The sequence below is a fragment of the Haliotis rubra genome, unplaced genomic scaffold (assembly GCF_003918875.1).
Source record: "Haliotis rubra isolate DU_JTF1 unplaced genomic scaffold, ASM391887v1 Scf926, whole genome shotgun sequence".
NCBI lineage: Eukaryota > Metazoa > Mollusca > Gastropoda > Lepetellida > Haliotidae > Haliotis > Haliotis rubra.
In genome coordinates this window covers 159,322-180,460 of record NW_025767664.1, presented here as the reverse complement: position 1 = coordinate 180,460, position 21,139 = coordinate 159,322, and the positions used below count along the sequence as shown (strand labels likewise).

The 21,139-nt window shown below is 39.9% G+C and overlaps 1 long non-coding RNA gene across 1 annotated transcript; it reads left to right on the top strand.

Annotated features, from left to right (window-relative positions):
• Window positions 1-441: 441 nt before the first annotated feature.
• LOC124264469 lies at window positions 442-11,961 on the top strand. The gene is made up of 3 exons (XR_006895141.1): window positions 442-453; window positions 2,499-2,502; window positions 11,888-11,961. It is a non-coding gene; the product is annotated as an uncharacterized LOC124264469 (long non-coding RNA).
• The last annotated feature ends 9,178 nt before the right edge of the window (window positions 11,962-21,139 follow it).

Genomic DNA, 21,139 nt, shown 5'->3' with positions numbered 1-21,139 from the left:
AGCGATATCACGAGGTAATGGGCTTCATACATTGAAACCATGTGGGGAATCGAACCCGCGTCTTCAGCGTGACGAGTGAACGATTTAATCACACGGCTACCCCACCGCCCCAGAAAATATTAACCATGGTTCATATACAATGGTGTATATCGAAACTAAGGACATAATATTATTTTAGTCATGCGTCTGATCGATGTTTATCACAACAACCGCATGGACAACACATGTCACACGTGGGTGGACATTACCCAGTTTGCAATGTAACGTCAAATCATCACAGTTTCACAAAGGACAGAACATGGTCTCGAACGATGTCGTGCTGGAAGAGTACACCATTCAAAGTTTCGATAACAATTATGATTGTTAATTGTTCAATAACAATTATGTGTTGTGTTCTCCCATGAGTTGTAATGCTACACCGTTATACTTCCCCAGCCCTCCAAACTGAATAACGTGAAGGCCGTTATAACGTCCTCAAGACGCCCGGATACCCCTACAAGATCATCATTGCTGTCCCGATGAATCTTGTCCCATCTGTGAACAGTCTACTGTCAGAACTTTATCTCCTAAAGCTCGGATGCTGTCAGTACCAAGCTAGACGTGTCTGCTAGTGACGCGGAATCAATCTGGGCCGTATCGAAGGACGTCGGGATCGGATGTGGAGCTCCCTCAGCCGGATGGATACGTTTCTGCCACTGATAGGTTAACGGAGGAACTGAATGAGTTGTAAATGTTTCACTTTGGTATCGGTTCCGTCGACCTACTATGGTTGTCTAGTTTTCACGACGTGGTGAGTGTTCTCGATTAGGCCAGCAAACTTTAAATTGTCATTTTTTAATGAATAAAAACTGATTCATTTATATCTTTCTATTTTAAATGTCCTTTATGACAAGAGATGGACCCGTGAAGATCTGGTCTTCAGTAACCCATGCTTGTCTAAAGTGCCACTAACGGGATCGGGTGATCAGGCTCGCTGACTTACTTGACACGTGTAATAATAATAATTTATAACGAATGTATTGAGTCTAAAATGCACAACTTGGGACGGAGAGATATTGTGGATGTCATTTGATTGATCTCACACCTGATATTCGAATGGAATCCACCCTGAAGACATAAAATTACTTGGAAACGATCATTTAAACGAGACAAAACTCCTCGATTTGAGAACGTTTATTTCTATTCACTGGCCACTAATCCACCACCGAGTGCCGAAAGTATGCTACAGTTCCTCGTCCAAACACCCATGGAGGTCCGGATTAGAACTGATCTTCAGTAACTCATGCTTGTGGTAAGAGGCAACTAACGGGATCGGGTGGTCAGGCTTGGTTGACACATGTAATCGGTTCCCAGTTGCGCAGATCGATGCTCATGATGTTGATCACTGGATTGTCTGGTCCAGACTCGATTATTTAAAGACCGCCGCCATATAGCTGGAATATTGCTGAGTGTGGCGTAAAACTAAACCCATTCACTCACTCCTCGTCCAGAAAAGGTTCAAACAAACTAAGGCTGCGTCAGTCTGTGAACCAGCAACTGTGAACCAGCTCGATAGACATTGTGATATACCGGGAGAGCGCTTGGACGGAGCTTGCACTGTAAACATTCATGGACGCTTACTCCGGATATACGTACTGCTGTGGGTGTAGATTCATACCACAGCCAAGTAGTGCATTGGACATTTTATGGGCGCTTCATTCAATTTGCGACCACTAACAAAAGAAATTGCCTGTAAAACTCGAGAGTCAAATAATATTTTGTCCTAACTTCAATCTTCATTACGTGCCCGACAGTTTCAATTCGTGCAGATTCTGTGATTGAGATCGAGCACTTGACAGCGGAGCTGAGGCCTGAATATCGACAGTTCTAACCACATCAGTCTAATAGCCAGCTACCGTTCTCCTACATCTGATAATATCAGGAGAGAGCAATGCAGGATATCGTAGTACTTAAATCATTACTGTATAGACAACAGTGGCGTCAGCCCGTATTCCCTATGCCTCGCCAACCATTAGTCACAGTGAAAACTTCTTGGTACACTTCTTGGTAACAGTGAGTGCGGGAGTTAAACTTTCATGTCACACTGACAATATTTCAGACATATCCGCGACGAAAAAACTATTGTTGATATAAATTTCCTGTTAATTGATATGACCAAGATTCGCCTGTTCAAAAGGACAGTTTAGAAATGTCGATTTGAGCTACACCGCGAAGTTTAACACTACATGTATATTCCAGCCATATATCACTTACACCATAACATCTCACAATTGCAAATTAATGTAAATGCAGATCCCTCCCAAAACAGGAATTGAAACCATCATTGCCAAGTTATCTCGAAGTGAAGAAGTTCTTGTCTCCAGTTCGGGCATAGAAGTCATGCGGGCATGCGGAATAAGGATCTGGTCCAGTAGTGAATGTGTGAATTTAGTTTTACGCCGCAAGTCAGCGAGCCTGACCACCCGATCCCGTTAGTCGATAGGCATGGGTAACTGAAGATCAGTTCTAATCAGGATCTTCACGGGTTCATGGCATGCAGGTACAATATTATAGTTACCCCTATTATAGATACATATACATGGTTTAGAAGAGGATTTTAGTTGGTTAGTTTGTTGTTTAACGCCGAGCGCAAAAATATTCCAGCTATATGGCGGCTGTCTGTAAATAATCGAGTATGGACCAGACAATCCAGTGATCAACAGCATGAGCATCGATCTGGGCATTTGGGAACCAATGACATGTGTCAACCAAGTCAGCGAGCCTGACCACCCGATCCCGTTAGTCGCCTCTTACGACAAGCATGGATTACTGAAGATCAATATTCTAACCCGGATCTTCACGGGTCATGCGGCCCAGTAACAAACCCGCCATGATAAGTGCCAAGTATGCCAGTCAATTACCACTGAGGGAAATATGTTCACCTGTTGTATAAGATGAAATATATCAAAATCCAGGATGCACGCCTCTTATAACCACACAATTGACCTCCCAGTCCCTTGTCCTCCTTTAACCACAGGATGTTTGCTGTAACCCCTTTTCTACACTGTTTCTACAAGCTTAACTGATCCTCAACATATGCTTTACTATGCAACACTGATTCATGTTAGTTATACCTTAAACCAGATTCCGTCTTTGACGTCTTTCTTTATTCTCTATATTATCTAGGGTTTGGTCTTTTGTCTTTCCTTACTTTATTCATTTATTTACCACCTCATTTACTTACTACTGTATGGATACCTCAAATTCACTTCCTGAATTGATTTGACCCCGATATTTACACCTGTGGGGATCAGGAGCACTTTATTCTCCCATCTAAACGCGACTGAGAAATTGGACTTCTGAGAAGTGATCGTCAGACTCTGAAATTATTGAATCAGGTGGTTCATTGAGACGCAAGAGAAAAAGTTAATCTAGCACGACGACCAAATCGTCACCTAGAAACGCTGACTGGAAGATGGCACCGTTGTGGGTCCTCCGTATGGTGATGCTGATTCACACCTAGTTGCTGTTAAGGTAAGAACTTGAACATTTTCTGTGACCAGTTTCTGTGATGGTAGTGCTATGTATTCTGTTTGAATTGTATGCTATTCGTTCTGTTCGTTAATGATAAATGAAATGAATAAAGTGAATATAAAACATGTTGAGACAGTTACACTCACTGTGTGAACAAACTATGGCTTTCAGTCTGCCGATGAGAACAATAAGTGAGAACGCCCCGTGGAGACATTGGTGAGTGTGAGTGAGTGAGTGAGTTCAGCTATTCCAGCAATGTCAGGACAGTGGACACCAGAAATGGGCTTCACACATTGTACTTAGACAATCCAGTGATCAACAGCATGAACATCGATCTACGCAATTAGGATACAATGACATGTGTCAACCAAGTCAGTGAGAGTAACCACCCTATCCCGTTAGTCGCCTTTTTCGACAAGCATGGGTTACTGAAGATCAATTCTAACCCGGATCTTCACGGGTAGAAAAGCATGGGTTACTCAATTCTAACCCAGATCTTCACGGATTATGAAACTCATCAACATGCCAAAGAGTCGTCATATGTCGAAATATAATTTGTTCTTTTCCAGTGCGTATTCCATGACAGAAAATATACTCACTGTGAACGAACTATAAATGTGACAATTGTAAACAAGCTTTAAGTGCGCAGAAAAGTTGAGCTACGAGTTTATATTTAATCCGTGGAACATTACGGTATCATGCAGTACACGCAGACGACGACAGACTTATCCCTTGATAGGAGAAAGACGAGACCGATGAAAGCCTGATTATCTCCTTCTCTTTCAGAATACGAGAGGTATGTCTATTTTGTCCGTGGAGGATGAGTCTGGAATCCGATTGCGTCTTGTGCGGTCATTGATGTGTGCACACAAATACGTATTCACAGGATGTATGCGGCGAGATGCTGACTGGCATGCGATACAACCTCATCACTCTTAGACGACGCTGCAATAAAAGTACACATTCACATAATTAATCGTAGTTTTCTGTTTGTAAGAGGAGCTCGACCAATGGCTGTGTTCATATCTGCTCCTCGGATTACATGTGGGCATCATTATAATGTTTTTGCATTCACTTTTGATTTCGATTTTGAATCGCATATTCTGTTTCGAACATGCCTCAATCTCTTGTATATTATGCAATATACTGCATAGACGATAAGTTACAAATCATTCTTTGATGAGTTTTTCTGAACTTTTCCTTAATGTTGGAAATCTTGTCAACATCTTCATCTAACACCCTTACCTTCACCTGTTGATCTGAACCCGTGTAGATCAGGGTAACAATTGATCTTCAGCATCCCATGCTTGTCGTAAGAGGCAGGTCAGACTCGCTGACTTGGTTGACACATGTCATCGTATCCCAATTGCATAGATCGATACTCATGCTGTTGATCACTTGATTGTCTGGTCCAGACACGATTATTTACAGACCGCCGCCATATAGCTGGAATATTGCTGAGTGCGGCGTTAAACAACAATCAATCAATGTCGATCTGAATTTCGTGTGATTCCGTTGTGTGTGGTATATTTAACTTAATATTAAACTGCTCCCTTCTGCATCTGTTGTTATTTATGACTTTCTGTCATCGCCAGGGGGACACGGATGACTACTTTTTGCAAATGCCATAATCGCCTGTTTCAAGATTCCACCCGATTAATATTTTTCATTGTTGTAGCGCCATGCAGGTGTTCGGGATTTCACCTAGCTGCTAACATCTATCGCCTGGTACATCAACCGTTAATTTATTCATGCTCACATCCATGGAAAAATAAACACATTTGTCGGCCTAAAATACCTTCACCTCAAACTTCTTTCCACACAAGCTAATAAAATAATCGTACACGTACAGCTATTAACAACCCGGCCAAGTATTAGCCAACAGTGCCCACAGACACGGGATATATATGACGTGATCCCAGTACAACTGGACGCATTTTGATGGGCAACTAACGCTGGTTTGGATGACAAATCAGCACTCGGAGAAGGATCCTCATACCGTTACCTCACAATGTCAGGAATAACAACCAATGATTATGTTATTAGGCTTATCTAACCAAAATACAAGCAAGGTTTGCGGACCTGTGCTTGCAATCGCCAACCGTCGGTAATGAAACCCACAGCCATCGATTGTATTGTCAACTGAACTTGCCACAACCACAAAGGACGCTACGCGGGGTCGATCGAAACTTGCGTCACTTGCTACCCGAGCTAACGTCTCTCCAGCATGACAGTGCACACAACACACGGAGAAGGGACTTAATCTGACCCTGCTGTCTCCCACTACGTTAGACTGTTAACCTAACAGGTGCTGCCTCTGATGGCAATCCGAGGACATTGATACAATGGTATCTGAACAGGAGTGAGCGCTAAAATTCCATGGACTCATTGACTCCTCAGCTTCCATTTAACCACTAGGTTTTCCTTGTCATCAACAGGTTGATTGGAGAAGGTAAGTAGTCCTGTGTGGCTTTTCATTTTGTCATTTTGATATTGTTCAAGTGTTTATCGTACACGGTGTTGAACTTTGTCAACAATAACGTTATAACGTCTATTGTGTTTAAGGTAGCAATAACTTCATAGTGAGGTTGATTAAAGATCTTGCCTTCATAATGAAATGAGAAGTGGTATCAACTTCGCAAGTGATGGATTGGGTGGTCTTCAGTTCAATCAATTCTTTATGAATTTAAGAGATTCAACTCATAGCTTTTGCTGCTTAGATACATACATTATACAGGTATTTAGGATATGATGCTGTGTGAGAAGTAAATGAACACATTTATGAGAGGAGAATGTATACAATCAGCCAGCAGTAACTAATTAGTTTAGGTTTTATAGTTTGTATGATAGATTTAAGTAAATTACACTGATGTCGACATGCAGTGATTATACGCGTTTGGAGACTGATGGTTACAATCAATAACGTGGTTGAATATACTTTTTCCTGATATCACAAACCACAGGTCATGTGAAATGAATTTCACTGTCACAACAAGCAACACGTGTCTTCTCTACTCACTTAGTGGTATCTTTAGGTTTAAATGGCTCTGTAGTATATATATATATATATATATATATATATATATGTGTGTGTGTGTGTGTGTGTGTGTGTGTGTGTGTGTGTGTGTGTCTGTGTAATCTATTGAGTCTTAGAAACACAATTCGTACAATACCATACTTCTCTAGCGATAAGTCTCGAGTATATGTTTATGTTAAGCTATATATGTCACTACTGGACATATTCAAATATCAATTATTATATATTTGTTTCCACTGGTATCATCACCTGATTAACGGTGATCGATTCATATAATGTTTTTTTATTTGGCAACTGTTTTTTATTTGGCAACTGTTTTGTCGGATATCTGTGAATAGTTACTCTCTGGCGTTTCATATTTGCATAGTTTTCAGAAAAACAGGGACATTACACACATAGCATCAATGGCAACATGGAATACGGGGTATTTAACCATATCTTCATCCCGAAATGGAAACATGTTAAATATTTATCAGTAACTGTTGTATTCAGATTGATTTTGATCATGCACTTTCCATAGTTTCTTATAGTTGTTGTCCAGTGTTTCCAGTCTCATAAATGGACATAAAGAACATTTTTGTTAACTGTTTATCACATTGCAAACATAGTCAGGCGCCCTTCAACAATGACGCTGTGCACATACAGGTTATGATCGGTCATCAAGCTTTGAAAAATGACTGGCAGAGACAGAATGGTTTTGGAACAAAACCTCACGCTCCAACACACCTGGAACAATACACGTAGACCGTACAGTTCTTGATTTTGACACTTCAGCAAAAGGTCGTGAAGTCGCTCGGAGCCATTAGCATTGTTGATTTTCATTATCCAAAGTAACACGGGAGTTAATACTCTTGCTCTAATGCAGTATGTGTGATCCGATTAGGAATTCGTAACCTACAAAGTGACGAAGGCCTGGGGAATATTGGAATTTTTCAAACTGACAAAATTCACGGGAGATAGCCATAGTTCTGATTCTCCAGTCTTTGATTTGGATGTGGAAAGGGTTTTGTCGCACTATTTACACATTAAAATAAGTTTCTGCAGACACAAGAAAAACAACGTTCACACAAGTAATTCACCACCTAAGAAATAGTCTGCAAGGAAATAATGCGGGATCTTTGGATAATGATTTCTTGAGACGTCCAACTTCACATCATCGAAGGATAACGCAAGGCAACCTAACAGCTCTTTCGGGGTCGATCTCTACTAATAAGGCGCAGGATCATTATGACTATCAGTACACCACAACATATTGTTCGGAGAAGAGTCTCTGAGTAGCACTGTCGTCAATAGTTGTGCTTGTCTGCGTTTTTTCTGTCAAGACAGTAGCGCTCGTGCCCACCGTGCACATATCGTAACCAGCTATATGCAGCAGCAAAACGTCACTAGAATACAATGGATAGCTTGAGCCCTGACCTTTCCCAAATACATCTTCTCTGGGACATGATCGCAAGACCTGAACGTCGACATCAAAAGCCATCGGCTACGTTGGCCGCATTTGGTCAGGCGCTGCAAGAGGAGAGGACAAGAAGCCTTCAAATTATGGTTGGGAGATTGATTCGGATCACGCCATGCCGTGGGACAGGATGTTTAACAAATGGTGGCGGCATGTTCCATTATTGATCAAGCCACGTTCAGTTTTAACTACACGCTGCTTTCGTCGTTCTTGGTTGTTTGTACCCGCCAGCATGTTACTTAATTGTCATGTTACACCTCGTCCTTCCCATTTTCCTGTCTGTCTCCATCGCTCGATACCTCTTTGTGTCTCTCTGGAATCACCTGTTGTTTTCGAATATCTCCCGCTTTGTTTTGAAAGCATGAGTAAATTAGATGAGATATGATTAGACATGAGAACATTTCGATAATAAATTTAATATTATTTCAATATTAGGATAAGTTTTTGAAAAAAAGTAACATCACAAAGACAGTTGATTGACGATAGGTTCATACAAAGTTTGGTAACAAGTACACGTTTTGGTCAATGCTATGATCAACTCTGAAACTTGATTTTTTTTATCTAAATGCAGATTGAACATTACATACTAACAAGACAACTGAACTATGTTTTATGTTGATCTACTTGAAAACTGATCTTAAAATCCGATATTCTCCCTTGGACGTGTCTCCATATCTTTACACAGAGGCATGACATATTGGAGTGGAAAAAGAGGTTTTAATGAGGATATCTTTATATGTGACTTGCGTAAAGTGTTAGGCTTATGCCTCCGCTAGAGTCGTTTATGGATTGTAAAATCTGTTTATAGTTAGAGACTGGATTTACAGCTGAGTTCAACACAGTCTATATTTCACTTGCGTCACGGGAATGTCTGTGTACAATGTTATAAATAAGAACAAAAGGTGAGGTAAATTTAACGCTGCTTTGTATACCCGTTACATCAGAACACGTCTGCATCCGGTCTTTATAACGTTCTTATAGTTAATTCTGTGCGGTGATTCCTGTCTGGTAAATGAAATGAAATCTTTGAGAAAATGATTATGATAAAACTCACTGGTATCATGTTTGATGGTGAAATTCCCTGATATTATGTTGAAACATAAAATTATCATATTGAATGCTAAAATTCCCTGATGCTGTGTCGAATGGTGATATTCCATGACAGTATAATGAATGGTGAAAATTACCTGAACGTATGTAGTGAAATTCTTTGATATTATGATTATGATGAATTAATCGATGCTCTATTATTATTACAGATAATCATTAATAGCTTCAGGATTCCATTTTGGAAGCACGCCGATTCCTGTGCTATATTTCTATATTAATATGGAGTAATCAAGTTTTTCCCTCAGTTAGCAGCTATGTTAATTTTATGATATAGGTAAAACTATATAAAACTGACAAATGTGAATTGTAAAAATATAATGTATTTTAATCGTATAAATAACAACACTGTATACTAAATATTTTTAGCTATGGCTCGTTACAGCTATCATTTGAAAATAATACTACCTTTCAAAAAATCATTTTCTTTCCCATTCAGAGGAAGGCATTGCAATTGCTTTTCTTGGATATCCATTAAACTGTAGGTAATACATTTTAACTGAAGCCGTTTATTGTTTGTTATGTTAATGAAAATTATGGGCATTATTTCCCAAACAGTTCAGCAGTACAACGTTGGGACAAACGAATAGGAGGAGAAACCATAAAGTACTCTTCATTTCTGAAAAAGGAAAGAATTAAGAAAGAAACACAACTTACATATAAACTCACTGAAGCCGAAGTTAATCTAGATGAATCAAACGATGCCACAGTAAAGGCAGATCTGATTTCTGAAATTAAACAATTACAGCAGGAACTCGAAGAAATATACGAAACCAAAACTCAAGGGTCAATTCTTAGGTCCAAAGCTACATGGATCGAACAGGGAGAAAAAACAACTTCTTTCCTTTTTAAATTTAGAATCTAGAAACTTGCTTAATAAATCATTTTCAAGAATGGAAGATGTGAATGGAAAAATTCTAACCACCCAAGATGATATCCATAATGAAGTAAAACTGTTCTATCAAAAGCTTTATAGTAATCATGACGTTTCTAATATAAATAAATGACGACCTATCGACTAATTGTAAAATTTCGAAACTGAGTCACAACGTATCATCCAGCATCGAAGGTGAACTTAGCAAAGACGAAATCCTAACTGCTCTTAAATGTCTTAAGAACGATAAAAGTCCAGGCCCAGATCGCTTTACTGCAGAATTCTTCTTCAGAGTTCTTCTGGCATGATTTAGGAGAATACCTTCTACGTTCTTTCAACTATGGATACAGAAATGGAGAACTATCAGTTACTCAAAAGCAAGGACTTATTACCTGTATTCCCAAGGGAGATAAGTCTAAACAATACATTAAAAACTGGAGCCCGATATCACTACTGTCAGTATTTTATAAAGTTGCCTCTATGGCTATCTCAAAACGAATCAAGTCTGTTCTTGACACTTTGATAAGTGAAGATCAAAAGGGTTTCATGTCTGGAAGATACATAGGTGATATTATTAGGCAAATTTATGACTTGATTGATTACACCGATACATACCAGATTCCTGGACTTTTACTTCTTGTAGATTTTGAAAAAGCATTTGATACAGTAGACTGGTCATTCATCGAAAAGACACTCACCTTTTTCAATTTTGGAAATTCTATCATAAGCTTGGTTACATAAATTTTATAAAAATATAACTTCAAGTGTACTAGTTAATGGTTTTGGTTCTTCAAACTTTAACATCTATAGAGGCTGTCATCAAGGAGATCCACTTTCACCATATCTCTTCATACTTTGTGTTGAAATTTTAGCAATAATGAAACGAAATAATGCAGAAATAAAAGGAATACATGTACATGTAAACAATGTTGAATGCTTACTCAATTAATTTGCCGATGATACTAGCTGCTCTTTAGATGGATCTGAACGATGTTTGCAAGCAGTGCTTCGGGTTTTAACGTGTTTTGCCCGTTTTTCAGGATTGAAAGTAAATATAGACAAAACTAGAATTTTATGGATTGGCTCTAGATAACGCTCAAGAATAGAGGCCTGTCGAAATTTCAATCTAAATTAGGAACAAACTAATTTTGAATTACTCGGAATAAAATTTGATTTAGATCTTGATGAAATGGTTGATCTTAACTAGAAAGATAAACCCTCATGTCAATTTGGTCTATTAGAAATCCTTTGGAAATACTGTACTTAAATCGTTAATCATTCCAAAATTAAATCATCTCTTCGCTTCCATCCAAAATCCTCCGGACAAAGTTATAGATGCCTTTCAACGAAAATGTTTCAAGTTCTTATTGAGAAACAAACCTGATAAAGTTAAACGTGATCAACTTATATGAAATATTAAAGATGGCTGCCTGGACGCACCAAATATAAAGGATGTGATGCAGGCTCAAAAAGTGTCGGTTATAAGACGTTTCTACGTGAAGAACACTAAAGACAGCAACCTATTTGCAGAAAATGTACCTGAACTTAGATCTGCAATTAGTTTTTAATATAATTGTCCAAATCTAAGAAACATTTTCACTCCATTGGTTCGCAATAAATTCTACCGAGACTTACTGAATGCTTGGCGGGACCTATTCTCGAGATATGAGGAAATAAACCTTACTTCCCAAATAATTTGGTATAATCAAAACATTTTAATCGATAGAAAAACGATTTTTATACAAACTGGAAGGAAAAAGGTATACTATTTATAAACGAAATTCTTAACGACGCTGGCAAATTTCTATCCCATGAAAAAATTAAGAACCACATATACTCTAAAAACTCATTTTCGAGATTATTGTCGAGTCATTAGCGCAGTTAAAGCTTTCTTTAAAAGCAAACAAATCAATTTAGAAAACATCAACAAAAAAGTAGACCCAATACAACCATATATACTCAACCTTCTGACAAAGAACTGGTTGTTCAGTTTATTACAGGGCTTTATTGGAAACAAAAACAAATCGCAATCAAAACTGTATGAAATGGAATGTTATATTAGGAAATGAAATTGCAATTGATATAGATCCTTGTCACAACTATAACCATATTCCCTTTCGTTGTACAAAAGATACAGACCTCCAATGGTTTCAATGCAAAATGCTTCATCATATTTTGCCAACGAATAGTAGACTTTTTAGAATGAAATACATTGACCATAACCAATGTAGCTATAGCTCAAATTCTATAGAAACGAACACCCCAAATCTTTTATGATTGTAGCAAGGTTGCCCATATATGGCAGAAACTCCAAGATTGGCTAAATGATAAACTTGATTCAAATTCTTCTTGGATTCCGTCGTAAACATAACGACTCAATTAATGTGATCCTCATCCTTTTCAAAAGTATAATTTTTAATCGTAAAACATCCGAAAATATGCCAACATTTCAGTTTGTGTTGAAAAGGCTTACTCAATATTACAATTTAACCAAATATGCAGCTATGTTATGCTCCAGAATCCATGCTTTTTACAAATTCTGGTCGGCATGTCACAACCTGTTCAATGACTGATTTATTTTGTATTGCCATTGCTACATGCTCTGTATAACCTCTAAACAGAGGAAGCCCTCAACCCTGCATGTTGGAGCCCATGTGCAACTGTAAAAATGGTATGAAAATTAAAAAATATAAAAAAGAATATACATTTGATAAACGATATATACATATATATCATTGAGATGTACTATATACGTTTCTAAGATGCCTAGCGGTTAGAACAATCGAAAAAATATACATTATCAGACAATAAAGGTATAGTTTTTTTGATGACGTCACAATTGAATGACGTTATCCCGTCACTGCGCCATTCTAGTGTGCCCCCTCGTAATCGAACCATTTTACATTACGTCACAATGTAAGCGACGTCACTATGCATGTCAGTTGTCATCGCCTCGTACGGCCTCCTACAGTAAACTACACCGTTGCATCCCGTTTCTGGATTTGCTGTTGCTTCACGCAGCTAACATCACTGGTGGAAACATTACGTTTATGTTTTACGACGGTTAAAATGTGTCATTTCGACTCACAAGTTTTCAGCGACACGGTAACGTTCGTAATGTTTACATTCCCACAATGCAATTGTGGAATGTCGCTTGACTACTCAACTTCCTCTGGATGTACTGATCTAAACTTACGCTGGTAGTAGAAATGCAACGTTCATATTGCTACATATGGTTTACGTTAATGACAGATGTAATTAAAATAATTCAGAGAAGATATTTAATCCGAACGTAAACCGTCATCAAACTGTTATCATTTGTTTTTTCTGGTAACGTTCATCTTAACGTAGGGGGCAGACACATCAATAGAACAGCGCGCCAGTTAGCCCTGTGCGAGGATTCTTAAATTAGGTCACCGACACCGTCGTTTGTTTTCTGCCTTAAATTAATCGTAATTATCTTTAGAAAGTATTACATTTGGCATCTTAGAAAAGAAATACACTTCGCCCTACCACCATGTATAGTGTAATAAAACACACTTTCGCCCTGAACTACTATAACGTTAAAGCACTCGGACGCAATCGTCCTCGTGCTTTAACTATAATAGTTCAGGGCAAAAGTGTGTTTTATTACACTATACATGGTGGTAAAGCGAAGTGTATTTCTTAATTAAAGCGGCAATGATTGAGTGTAACAGTCACCGTTATTACTGCTGGAATCAAACAGAAAAAGCGTTATCTTCTTTGTAATAGTTTTGATGTTCACACGCCAATGTGGAATGTTGTGAGTGAGCACGATTCTCCGTTTGGCTCGTTCCGGAATTAGTCGAGTACATCACGAACGTTGCTCACGGACAGTGCGTAGGTAGCGGAAGGAGACGTGTATATAGGCCATGGGCCAGGAGCTGAAAATTGACATATTGGTACCACTCAGAGGGACCAACATTTTTAGTGTTTTTTATATTCCTTTATGTCTCTATATATCAAAAATGTATGATGAACATCACAATTTGGTAGCTCAGACTCAGAACGAGGCTAAATCCAAGATGGCCGCCAATAAAACCAAAATTTAAACAAAATGTCAATTCCAAGCTTTAATCATGAGTAAAGTTCAGCAAATAGGCTGGAAATGAAAAAAGGGAGGGAAATTGGTGCTAACATGATTAAAAAGATTTAATTAATATCAAGTTGTGTTACTTGATACCTTTAAATCATATTTTTCCCTGGTTTTGTAAGAGTCAAAATTGTACGTTCAAAGAGCGTTTTTAAAAACTTATCATTTAATTCATTCTGAAGACAGCTTTTTAATTTCAAAGATTGCGAGCACCTTTAAGTTCCTTAATTTGTGTTGTGATTGGGTGAGAGCACCTTCAAGTCCCTTAATTTGTGTTGTGATAGTCACTGTTCCGCATCATAAACATCAGCTTCATCAGTGTCACTCTTCAGCACAAGACTGGCAGCTTCCTCATTCCAGGGCCAAACTTGAAGACAGAATACTGTGTGTGGCATGTGGAAGCAAGTGCCACAGAATGACCTCTGAATCTTCAGCTGAAGTTGAATCCTTGTCAGCTACACAAGAAGACGCAGACACGCAGATGCTGTTGCATGCTAAACATGCATCTTAGGAATCCAAATCAGTTGCTGTTCTTGAGTTCATTTCTTGCAAGTGCACAACAGTCTGTAAACTGCCAAGTTGTCAGTGCCTTACCAATGGACCATGACATGCGGAAGAGTGACACTGATGAAGCTGATATTTATGATGCGAATCAGTTGTCATTTCCTCAGATGACACAGATGTCTTTGTCATGTCCTTAGCAAAGAGCAGTGACATGGCAACCAATATTTACATTTATCACTACACAAATTAAGGAACTTGAAGGTGCTCTCACTCAATCACTGGGCGGTGGGGTAACCTAGTGGTTAAAGCGTTCGCTCGTCACGCCGAAGACCCGGGTTCGATTCCCCACATGGGCACAATGTGTGAAGCTCATTTGTGGTGTCCTCCGCGTGATATTGCTGGAATATTGCTAAAAGCGGCGTAAAACCATACTGAATCACTCACTCAATCACTAGACAAATTGAGGAACTTGAAGTTGCTCTCACTTTTTGAAATTAAAGAGCTGTCCTCAGAATAAATTAAATGATAAGTTTTTTAAAACGTTTTTTGAACGTACAATTTTGACTCTTACAAAACTAGGAAAAAATATGATTTAAAGGTATCAAGTAACACAACTTGATATTAATTAAATCTTTTTAATCATGTTAGCACCATGTTACCTCCCTTTTTTCATTTCCAACCTATTTGCTGAACTTTACTCATGATTAAAGCTTGGAATTGACATTTTGTTTAAATTTTGGGTTTTTTGGCGGCCATCTTGAATTTAGCCTCGTTCTGAGTCTGAGCTACCAAACCGTCATGGCCATCATACTTTTATGATATATAAAGACCATAACCACTTAAAAAACATAAAAGTGTTTGGTCCCTCAGAGTGGTACCCAAAAATTGTCTTGCTCATGGCCTAATAGCCGAGTGCCTTACGCCTAGTTGTCCTTTGTGAGGTCATATATATGTAGTGAACGTGTTCTCTGTTCTCTGGTCACGCTGACGATATCGGTTCAATTCCCATTATGCGTACATTGTGTGAGGTCTATTCGTCGTCTGCCGCTATGTAATGACCTAACATTGTACATCATCAGTGGAAATACTTTCGTAAATAATGTGCGTAACATTGTCATCAAGCAATTGTGTTGGTGTTGTTTGAAGCTGCAACATTCTAGCATGCGGCCGGACAAGGCAAACCATCTCGTGTCTTGAAGCATCGATCCGTGGGTGACGATGACCTACAGCCTGCCACATCACTGACCCTGATCACAAGGAACATGTGATCTTGTCCCCAAACCCCAATATACCAACAATACAACAGCCACACTGATCAGCGAGGATGAGAGATGTCATGAGTGAATTAGCAACTTTTCTTTGACGCCACTTTGAACAATATTTCTCCCAGTTCTCAAAATGGACACAGGTCTACTCAGGTTATTAAAGCCTGTAAATTTCCGATATAGATGCGATGTGTCCAGACCAGTCGCAGAATTCCTCGCTACATTCGTGGAATATTACTCAACAAGGCCCGACATCCCTCACACCTGCAGCTTAAAGTTTCAGTTCTGGTTTGCTCTGTAAATGTTTAATTAAATCAAACCTCGTCTCCGAAAACAGATGGCTCTGGTTTACCACATGCTTGCTTCAATGGATCCTGCTGTGTGTCTGTAAGGCTTCTGGCTTCAGCATCAGAAAGACATTTGTCACCGACCATGGCTGAGGCTGTCTTGCATACATGTGACGTCATACCACCCACGCAAATGAAACAACCTTGCAGCAGTGAAAATGTACGGCCTCACTTAGATGATGGTCCATGGAAGATAGATGATGGTCCATGGAAGAAGGAGGTGCCGTAGAATTATGGTATATCGCCACCATCTGCCTCAGGTTCAGACACTGACTGCTGGCAGAGTAGAAGTGGAAGATCTCTCCTGGTACCCCATCATGTCAGGTTCTACCGTTTATGTTTAAATCTCAGTATTCGCCTCGATAAGGCCTGTTTGCACTACGGCGTCCCGCGTGGGTTGACAAAGTTTGCAAACGTCTGCTACCCGCTAATTGCTCCTGTTTGAAGCTAACTGGCTGTGAAATATCTGTAATTGTGCTTAACTTGACGTAAACCCACATTCTCCCGCACAACTGATGAAGATGTTTTTCTCATCACCGTTTTGAGGCTTGTCCCACTACGAGGAAAGCAAGGAATTGGATATTTGTTTAACTCCAGCCAATGTGTCCAACTGAACTATTGCTGTGGGCGAGGAGTATACTTTAGCACCACTTGTTGCAATATTCCAGGTAGCGGCGAGGGACACCGTGAACGCCGATTAGGGAAAACACGGTAATCACCCTACCTACTGTACATAATACCTGGAGCAGCAATGATATGGTGATATTCCATTAGTAAATGTAAGCCGTGTAACACCAGATCCCATCGTAGATATATGAAATATAAATGTTAAAACCGACTTATAAAACAAAGCTAAGTGTTGACGACCTACATTCCAGCCAAAGTATCTTTTTGTCGGTAAAAAGGGAAACACAAAACCCACCCTCAAGTTTGCAGGTATCATTCGTGATTTTGACACTTTCAGGGGTCAATTGAATCACTTGGAATATTATTTCTGTCAATGATGTTGAATGTGCTCACCATACAGTTGTGGCTTACTGTAGGATCTATCGACTCAGCGTCTCCCATCCAAAGAGCATCTCAAGGCAAGCTGCATGCTGGAAACCGGCAGAAGTTAGCATGTAATGGCCAATGCATTCAATGTTTCACAGTCTGTGATGAACACACTGTCTCATTACAGAGAGGGCAGTGGCGAGGAATCGGTTAGGCGTTGGGTGCCATCACTGTGACTTCCCACTGTCACCGAACTGTAGCATAGAGACATCATGAATACTGACACCTGGTGTTGCCCCGCTTGCTCGGCGTGTTGGTGCCTCTACTTTCTTGTCTTTCAGGACGACAACGTCCGTGCTCACAAGTTCGTACAGTCAGCTCTAACCTCGAGTAGCACCACTTCCATAGAAGTTCATGACCAGCAAGAGTCCAGAGTATTATCCCACTAAAGATTGAGACATGGTAGGGATCTGAGTACATAAGTTATTGGTCGCGTATCTGTTTGGTTCAACTTGGCCAGTCGCTGCAAGAGAGGAGGACAGACGTCTGTCGAATGAATAACTGTTTGGCAAAGTGTGGCGATATACGTTCTGCTGATTCCAAAACGCCAACTTTCATTGTCCTCATCCCACCCATGTCGTTCAATACTGATAGTGGTCATAATGCCATCTTCACTACCCTGTTTTAACGTGTTCTTCATCCGGTCAGTATTATCATGCAACTGATAGTGGAAACTAACATCTTTTACAATGATGGAAATTATACCTAATTTGAGCACCAAGATTTGAAGAAAAAAAAATCAGAAACGGGTTTCCAACATTGGAGTGACGAATATCTAGGTTTGCCCCCTTGCAGCTAAAAACCACTGCATCTCAAAATTTACCTATTGTATTTAAATGCCTACAGATAAGTGGCTTCTAACATATAGCTAAGTAATAGTTTACGAAAGGTAACTTTACCACAAAACACTTTCATTTCAAATTTTTCAGCAAGAGGATCACCACCTAAATGAACGTCCATGGAACACATTCCCGTATTCACAGATGCTGATATCTTTCTCACCACTAATCACATACTGAAACTTTTATCAGAAATACTTTCGTTTCTGTCATTTGTCGACAGGTTTAATAATCTACCTGTATATATTATCGATGGATGACTTGTTTTAGTCACTGTAAGGCTGAAATATTGTAGACGTAACTATAAAGTTTCACTCACTCACTCAGAATCAGAATCAAATAGTGATGATACCAGGTGTTCGCGAAAAGGTGAGCGTTTCCTGTCCTGTTGCACCAGCCAGAATCAAATAGAGAATTCTAACTCACCCAAACAATCACTCTCTTTGAATGGCAGTATCGCCCTTATCTTTGTCAATACTCTATGTCTTCAAAAGGCGACTGGAGTGTCTGTTCCAGGTTTTGAGGTTCGCCTTACAATTGGATGAGAGCACGGGTGGTGCAACAAGAAAGTGGTCTTACTGAAGCCTCTGTTTGCGTCCTTGTCTAGCCTGGATAACAGATATGTCAATAGCAGATGGTGCTGCACACGACATTCTGGTCCGTTTGTCTCTCTGACCCAATACAGAGATGTCCATGGTAGTACATGTGGAGGCACTTGCTGTTGATATGCCTTTATAAAAAAGCATGTGCGAAACTTCAATAGTACCTTCAGAACCAACTAGAGTAGAACTCAAAGACAGAGTTTGTTAGAACCGAAACTGGGAGGGGATGAACGTATGGGTAAGTGAATAATAGAGTGATTGGGAGTGATCAGATCACTTTACACCGGTAGAAAACAGATGGACAGGACTGGGGCGTCCCATCACAGGCTGTTTTTCTTTGCAACGATGTCGCCATCATCCTTGAGAAGATTCTCCCCAGGAGGTGTCTGGCGCCAGGTTATGATGAACCCAGTTCAGGAACAAACTGTACATCATCTGGACGGCTGAGAACACCCCGACTAATTCACACTGAACAAGCAGTGTCAAACACATAGGTGAATGAGTAACTTAATGAACGCTTTAAACCCAATATTGTACATCTATACTCAAAAGAAAATGCACAACAGTGCTTTAAGACATCACATAAAGCAAACTCAGCCGCTTTGTTATCAACATCAACATCCTTGTTGACCTACATTGCGTTGTTGAATACCCCTTGATAACCATGTAAATTATACTGTGACGTCACTATGATGAATAATGCTAAACATCTCGTCATAGCTACTGGCAATTACATCACCGGTTTACTTTTGTATGATGTCCCATTGCAGAAGCTCGAGGGAGTGCTAATTCCCGTAATCAGTCGTTCAGCATAGAAGCAGATAAGATACCTTTCCTGAGTGTTAAGTGTCTGATCCAGCTTGTGTGCTAACAGGAGATGCCATGTTACCGGAAGCACCGCACTTAGAGTGGCGTCCCTTGGTTGACATGGTCTTAGAATCGCACTCTGTGGGAGTTTACGTCTGTAGGTCACCGATACCATCTCCGTACTCTCATGTTTAATCGTGGATGCGTAATAGTGAGTGAGTAAGTATGAGTTTACTTTAAGGAATATCACGGCGAGAATGGACTTCACACATTTTACCCATGTTGGTAATAGGACCCGGGTCTTCGGCGTGACGAGGGTACGCTTTAACCACTGGGCTATCCAACTGCACTGATTGTTTAGTAGCAGTAGGCATGTAACGTATTGTATCAAGAATTAACGTGGTAATTAGTTTTATGACCCAATATACTGGAAGGCATTTTTGACATATCGCTAAAGATGGTTCACTAACGTGGATGGCATTATGATTGGAGAGGACAGTCACTTCAGGTACAATAACCAGCAACAGGTTACACGGAGCGCTACTTGCAAAGTCAAAAGATCAGAGAGAAAACGTCACAGTCAGCAGCTTTCGACCTTGTGGGATGATGCATGACGAAGACAGTCACTTCAGTGAATTCTCTAAACGTTGACTAAATCAAGAAATACCCGAGGAATTGTAACCTGGCTCTAAGGAGGGATAAGCTGGAGTTCTCACAGTGGTAATTTTGGAAGACATCACAAGCGTTGTTCCATTCACTGCGTCACACATTTCACTAGTGACAGATAACAGAATTCTGTATTCAAAGAAAACACGTCGACAGCGTTCGATACTGCTGTACAACCCTATCAGCAGGTGGACTGACGTAATTGTATTGCATTGTTGTTTGCAAAATTGTTTCCTGGTATCTCTCAGTATTAAATACCCATCAATCACCATTATTGAGTCCTTCAGTGGTTATTTCACCTCAGATAATTGCGCAACTACCTTCAAAGCGATCGACTTCAAGAGCGCCTGGCTTAAGGTAACGTTCCCCTCGACGCCTCTACACGTGTCCCGCCATCGAATCGACGAAGGAGAAAACGTGACTCATCAAGTGAAGAGAACCTTTCTTGAATGAAGTGCTGTCCATGTCCAGGGTTGTCTGCGATCTGGAAGTTGACGTTGATGATCTGCCGTTAGCACTGGCCACCTGCACGACGGTTGCAGATGCGCCGTCCTACAAATACGTCCCTGTGAAGATGCTCTCAGAAATGTAGGTCGAAGACGCGTGCTTCGAATCCGCACGTCACTACGGGGATGGCTTCTTACGTGGTTGTTCTTTTGCTAGTGCCACTAGCGTTTACGTAAGACGTCACCCTATAATGTACGGGTGTAAGCATTCCCATGCCTCACCGGCTGTCATTGTCACTTTGGTGTGTCATTGTCAGATTTCATCATGACGATGATGTGTGGTCTATTTCTCAGCATAGCACATTCGAAGACTGGTTACGAAGAGGGCGGGTTGGATGTGTTTCCTTTCGTGAAGAACATTTGAAGCAGATGCATAAACTCAAAGGGCAATATCGAACCTTCTGGCAAGTTGCACAAGTCGACATTTACATGCGAACAGTCACTTTCAA